We start from the raw sequence: 6,732 nt of genomic DNA on the forward strand, positions 1-6,732 counted from the left end.
AAAAGATCGATTACGGGGGTCCCCATCTTTGTGAAAATCATCTCCGTGCAGCTCGGTAGCAGGTGCCACTCTGGAGGTTGACGGTGTCTGGATAAACAATCCGCGTGAATGTTGAACCTCCCCGGAATGTGATAAATACGAAACTGAATCTGATGTTCGTCCAGAATATGAAGGATTTGGTGAGCTAGGATCGTCATTGGTTGAGATCTTGTCCCCCCTTCGCTGCGAAGATAGGTAACCGCAGTGTGGTTGTCTGATTGGATCAGAAGGGAACCGTGAGCTATACTCGGTGCGTGAATTTTCAGAACCTTTTCTATGGTTAACAACTCCTTCATATTGCAGTGAAAGAGTTGTTCTTCCGAGTTCCAAGTGCCTGTTACAGCAATGTTGTCGAGATGTGCCCCCCATGCAACATCTGACGCATCTGTGGTCAGAAAATTGGTTGGAGGTGGTACATGAATTGGCGTCGGAAGCTTGCAATGTTGTAGCCACCAAAACATTTCCTCTACAACTATGAGCGGCAGATTGTGTTCGGTTGAAGCTGCCGACCCCAATACGGTTTTGAGGTAGTCGAGAGTTGCTCGGTGGTGTAATCTGCCCCGAGGAACGGTAAAACTGGCAAAATTTAACAGGCCCACTAGGCTTTGCAGTTCCTTTAATGTGGCTTTCCCCGACTTTATGAACTGAGAGACTTTCTTTTGTACAGCAGCAGACTTTTCTACCGGTAAGTATTTGTGATTGGTCCAGGGGTTCCAGACAATTCCTAAAAAGGTTATGGTTTGTTGTGGTACAAGGACTGATTTCTCGTAATTGATTTGGAACCCTAAAAACTGAAGGGTGTCCAACAATATATTTACGTGATCGATGAGAACTTCCCGGTTTTGATGTACTAGCAGATAGTCGTCTAAATAAACGATGATTCTTAAACCCTTTTCCCGAAGAATTTGAGCTACCCAGTTCGAAAGGCAAGCAAAAACTTTGGGTGCTGTGCTTAGGCCAAAGGGTAGGCAGGTCATCTCTAATAATTTTTCTTTGTAGATCAGGCGCAGAAACCGTCTGTGCGACTCGGCAATCGGCACGTTGAAATAAGCTTGCGACAAGTCTGCTTTGCACATCCAATCCTGGGGCTGCAGAAAATCCGGCACCCGGTGCATGTTTATTAAACGGAAACGATCTGTTAGAATATATTGATTTAATACTCTTAGGTTGAAGACTGGGCGCAGTGTCCCGTCGCTCTTTGGCACCAGAAATAGAGGAGAAACAAAGCTTGGCGAAGGAGCGACAACCTTCAGAACACCTTGCTGTTTCATTTGATGAATGATTGTTGACATTGTTGCCGACACTGGTGTGCGACGCCGATCGCATTTTAAATTTGGAATTTTCATAGGTGGCTTCTGTTGAAAGGGTATGCGATACCCTGATATTATTTTTAAAATAAATTCCGGAGCTCCCATTACTCTCCAGGCACTGAGGTATTGTGCCAATTGCCCCGCTAGAAACTGCGGACAGTCATTGTCTCTGTCTTTTATTGTTCCTATTGCAAGAGGGCGAAAAAGAACGCTTTGTACCTCTTTGAGTCTGATGTCGTGATCTCGAACCGCGGGCTCGAAAGGAACCACCCCTATTATTATGGTTATAATGAGTATGTTCAATATTAGAGTGACTATGTCCCTTCGGAGGACAATGGCAATGATGACCACCCTGCGAGGGTTGGTTTTGGTGGCCATACATGTATGCCGCCGGAGCGGGCTCACAACAATTATAGGCAGAGGTACCACGCGGTGGTACATGGTGAAAGGCTTGCCCCTGCGAGGGGTGCCGTGCAGTACTAGAAGGCTTTGCTCGCGAAGCATTGCCGCTATTAGACTGCTTTGCAGGCCAGAACGCTCTTCGGACTCCCCCGGCTTTCTCCAAGGCATTAGTAAATGCTTCAGAGGAAAAAATATGAGTTTTAGATGGGGGTATTTTATTTAATGAAGCTTTAAATAACGGGTCCCGAGCATATTTGAGGACGGCATCTCTCCTCATTTCTACAGCTTCAGCTCTGTGGCCACAGGCCATTTGAAGCAGATCTGTCGAAACTTTATGAAATTCACCTTTGACAAATAGTTCATCAATTTTGCTATTGAGATTATTTAATGATGCCTCAGGAGTCTGAGACCATATTAATAAATTTCGAAGGCCGTTGAGGACAACCTCCTTTTGTTTCAAAATACAGAAAGTAAACGCCGCATATGATTTATCAGAGTAGGCTAGGTGGCGTGTGTTATCATACGCCTTCACCTCTTCGTTTGTTTCCAACTCTATAAATCCAGGCGAATGATTATATAATTTTTGTGTATCGGCATATCGCACATCGGACCACGTACTACTACCAAACCGTTGAACCTCATCCAACATCTTTAAATATTCCTGAGGTGCCTTTGGAATCGCGGGATCTTTAAGTTTAGTCTCGAAATCAAAGCTTAGATGCGGCACTACAGTATCTGATATGTTACATGACGGTGACGCCTGCGAGGCGTCGACACAATAGTTATCATAAAGATCACGACTGACATCCGATATACATGAAGCATTATCATTATCTAAGTAATTCCTATCACCGTAACCAGCAAAATTTTTTCTCAACTCACCCACTTCTTTAGATAATTTTTCTATAAGACGACGGTCATATTTATGTTTTTTGGAACGACGATGACTCGTTTTCTTTTTCTTGTTCCTTGAATCTCGCGAAGATTGCGAAGAACAAGATGAATTTGACGAACTTGAACTACTACTACTACTACTTGACCGGCGAAAATTAACTTTACGTTTGACACCAGATGTAGTAGCCAATTGCTCGTTAGGGTAAGTATTGTGGTTGTTATCCATTACGGGTAACCGTTTATTAGTCCTAAACGAAAAGAAAAAATCACATTTATGTAATTAAGAAGAAAAAGAACACAAAAAATAATTATGAAGGTAGAAAAATAATTATGGTTAAGCGAACGGTAAAACCGTTAAGATATAAAGTACTTGTGCTACTTACGTGCAGGGTTTATTCCACTTTATGAACACGGAAAATTAAATATATAACTATTAGAAATATATTTTAGCAATAGGAATTTTCGGTATTAAATGATGGCACAAGAGCACAAGTTAACACAACGGAAATTTTCAAGCCAATGAAGAATGGCGGGCTTGGATACAAGCAAGTAACCAAGCCCACCACGCCAGGTGACAAGAGGGGGGTGCGAAAGAGAAGGATATATAAGGTAGAAAGAGAGGTAAAATACAACGGAAAACGGAAGTGCCTATCTCATTATTTTAAGCTTCTAATAACGGTCAAGTGGTTTAATGATTCATTATTGAATGACAGAAAAGGATAAAAACGTTTATTTCAAAGAAAAAATAGCGGAATGCCACATACGTTTCAATCGTAATCGAGTCGGGATTGGATCTCAGTCGAATCGAGTCGAACGTCAATCGAAGGTCGTTTAAGTAAAATTAGGAGAATCGGGCCCCAGGGCAGTTGTGAGTGAAACCCGTGTTTTTTTGTGTGCTACGCCTGTGTACTAAATCGAGTTCGAAATGGCTGCGGATAGATGGTCTTCTGACAATAATAAAACATGTTCACTCGACATCGCGACACGACTCGTTCTGGGGCCCGATTCTCCTAATTTTACTTAAGCGCCCTTCGATTGACATTCGACTCGATTCGACTGAGATCCAATCCCGACTCGATTACGATTGAAGCGTATGTGGCATTCCGCTATTTTTTCTTTGAAATAAAAGGTTTTATCCTTTTCTGTCATTCAATAATGAACCACTTTGTCTGCAAATGATTTACGATTGCAAAATGATTGTACAGCAAGCTACCGTATAGACCAAAATCATCAAAATAGCAGACCAATCGCACACCAATCAAATGTCAATCGAATACGATTGGTCTTTTATTAGTAGCAGAATGCCCGATATGGTTAAAACTGCTATTACGATCATATTGCGATTCGATTTCTATTCGATTTTGACATTATTGACTTAGGAGAATCGGGGCCCAGGGCTATAGCTAGGTGTCGTGTAGACATCAAAGACAAGCCGAGCTACTGGCGTACGAGTAGACAAACCGAGTAGCTGTCTACTGGCCAGGCAGCAGCTCGCACTGTGTAAACGAGCCTTAAGCGTGAAGTTAGTATGGACTATGGTAATGCTATGGTATGGTAACATCTATGGTAACTACTAACACACTTCGTTGATGTTTGACAAATCTTTCTGCTGAACCGATATATTTACATGATCGGCTGGTAAAATTGAGTAAATAAAAATATCTCAAGTTTGTTACGTTACCATACTTACTGAAAGTTATGTATGTACCTAAGTAGTAGGTAACTATTCCTAACTCGCAAACTGTTTCCGTCGGTTTTACCCTGTCAACGGAATTGATCCCGGTTTAGTTTTGGGGAACAGAAAGAAAAATACGCAGATCAATGGATGAAGCATTTATTGTTTTCTTTTTACATTAGATTGGAAATAAAAATTTGCTTTTCAAAAAGGATTTTAATTAAATGAAGTTTGAAAGGGAGCTGTTTTCTTTACCCCAGCGGGGCCTAGAAGGGCCAAGGCCTGCCGGGGCTGCGGGTTGTTCAAAAGAGATACCGCGGCCCTGGTCATGTCCTGGTACATAAATGGCATACGACGGAACACGACGGTTTCTAGTCAGTAAGAGTCTGACACTCCCTCACCGCTGCTAACCCACAGCGGGAGGAAGCATTTGATGATTTTTGACGTCGTTAAAAAAAAAGATGTTTTCTTTTGTAGGTTGGTGTTGTATTCTCCATGTTATTAATGGCTCATTTTTAAACGTCAACGTATGAACGGAAAAATCTGTAAACATAAAAAAAGATTAGTTAAGTATAAACTCAAACAGGTACATGAAGGTATTTGACACAGTTGCATGCACGTCCCTAGAGAATCACAAATTAATGGTTTTTTCATTTTGAATGTGAGTTTCTGTCTGACTGTCTACGCCGGAACGCAGCGATAGTAAGAGAAACCGGAACCACAACGGAACGCAGCCTACGCGGGCGGGCGACCCATTGACATATATTAAGCTCGATGGGGCGACCGACTTCCGGTGACGCGACTCTGCCATTTTTACGTTAGGACAAAATACGCATCTCAACTTTATAATTGTCGAAATATAGTTATTTCACTAATTTTATTAAGTACCAAAACTTAATTGTTATTGAATACACAGATAAAACCAAAAGAAAGGTCGGTTTTACCGCCTTAAGATCTGGCGACCGCGAAGAAATCACTGCAACTTCGGGAAACAAAAGAAAGAGCAGCAGGCGCTCAACGCGACAAGGCTGAGCTGAGCTGGCTGAGGGAGAATCTTCAACGCTCATCTGAAAAAACTCCAACCGAATTAACGATTGCTTTGGTTTTCATGTGGATATTAAGGTATTAATAAGTCGAGAATTGCTTGAGCTTAGTACGTTGATGCTGTTGGGACTCTCGTGTTCTTCGGGTGGAATGAGTTTCTGATGTATTGCTGTGGTGTCCGTGAACAATATGCCTTGCTCCTACTATGCTCGAGATGTTACCGGTAGAGTCCTGTAATGTACCTGCATGTAAATGGTGAGATCAATCAGGTTTTATTTAGCCTTTATGTAATACATGACTAATCTACCTTGGTGGCTTATTGGTTAAATACATATTCCCTAAGACGACCCACTGACCGAAAGTGTTTCTCAGGTGCCATCGCTAATGACCAATGGGTTGTTTTTTAATACAAAAGGTTAGATAAATGTTTTAAGGCCTGAACAAAGTGTTATTCAAGCTAGAACAATAATGTGCATCTTTTGTTTGCATTTGAAATGTTTTTGTCCCTTGAAATTTTGATAACTAACAGGCTTACTATGTGAATGAGCTCAATAATGTTTATTTCCAATCTTTCTGCATGAGAGTTTCAACAAGTACACAGAAATATAAGTTTACTGCTTTTGTGATATAAATGCACACTGTTTTGATTTTGACTCACTTAATTTGCTTACATTAAGATGGAATAGTTCAAATTGTGAATCAGGCTTTAGATTTTTGGTGTCATTATGTTGTGGTTGTGGCCCTCGGAGGCCTGGAGTGCTCAAGAAAGGGATACAACCAACATGTAAACCCAATAGGAGGCAATGGTGTAATTCACATTTTACGAATTGAAATTCTGTTTACAGACCTTAGGCCCGGTTGTTCGAAGCTCGGTTACGTCAAGGTAAGGGTTAAATTCTAGTTACATTAAAATTCACAATGCTTAAATTCAAAAAGCGTTGAAGTACCAGATAGTTTTACGAACGTTAAAATTTCATAATAAAAACGTCAATTTACCATGGTCAAAATTGACGTAGGTCAAAGGACAATGCCGGATTTTGTATGGACCCTGTCCCCACCCACCAACAGACTTGAAACTAGTGTCATCGGAAGCGCATCCTTCGATAGATCATGATTATCAAAACGATTTACTCCAAATGTATGGGGTTTTGAAAATACACGACATTTTAATATCCTTAATAATCAATAAACGTCAAGTTTGTTAACCAATTACTCGGAGTTGCGTGGACCGATTTTGATTATTTTTGTTTTGATGCAAAGAAGGTGTCTCAACGTTAGTCCGATATAATTTTCATTGGGATCTTTTTAGCAACTTTTGAGTTATCACCGGTTAGAATGATAATTGGTTTAATGATTTTGTATGGACCT

This window comes from Helicoverpa armigera, chromosome 1 (assembly GCF_030705265.1).
Source record: "Helicoverpa armigera isolate CAAS_96S chromosome 1, ASM3070526v1, whole genome shotgun sequence".
Taxonomy (NCBI): domain Eukaryota; kingdom Metazoa; phylum Arthropoda; class Insecta; order Lepidoptera; family Noctuidae; genus Helicoverpa; species Helicoverpa armigera.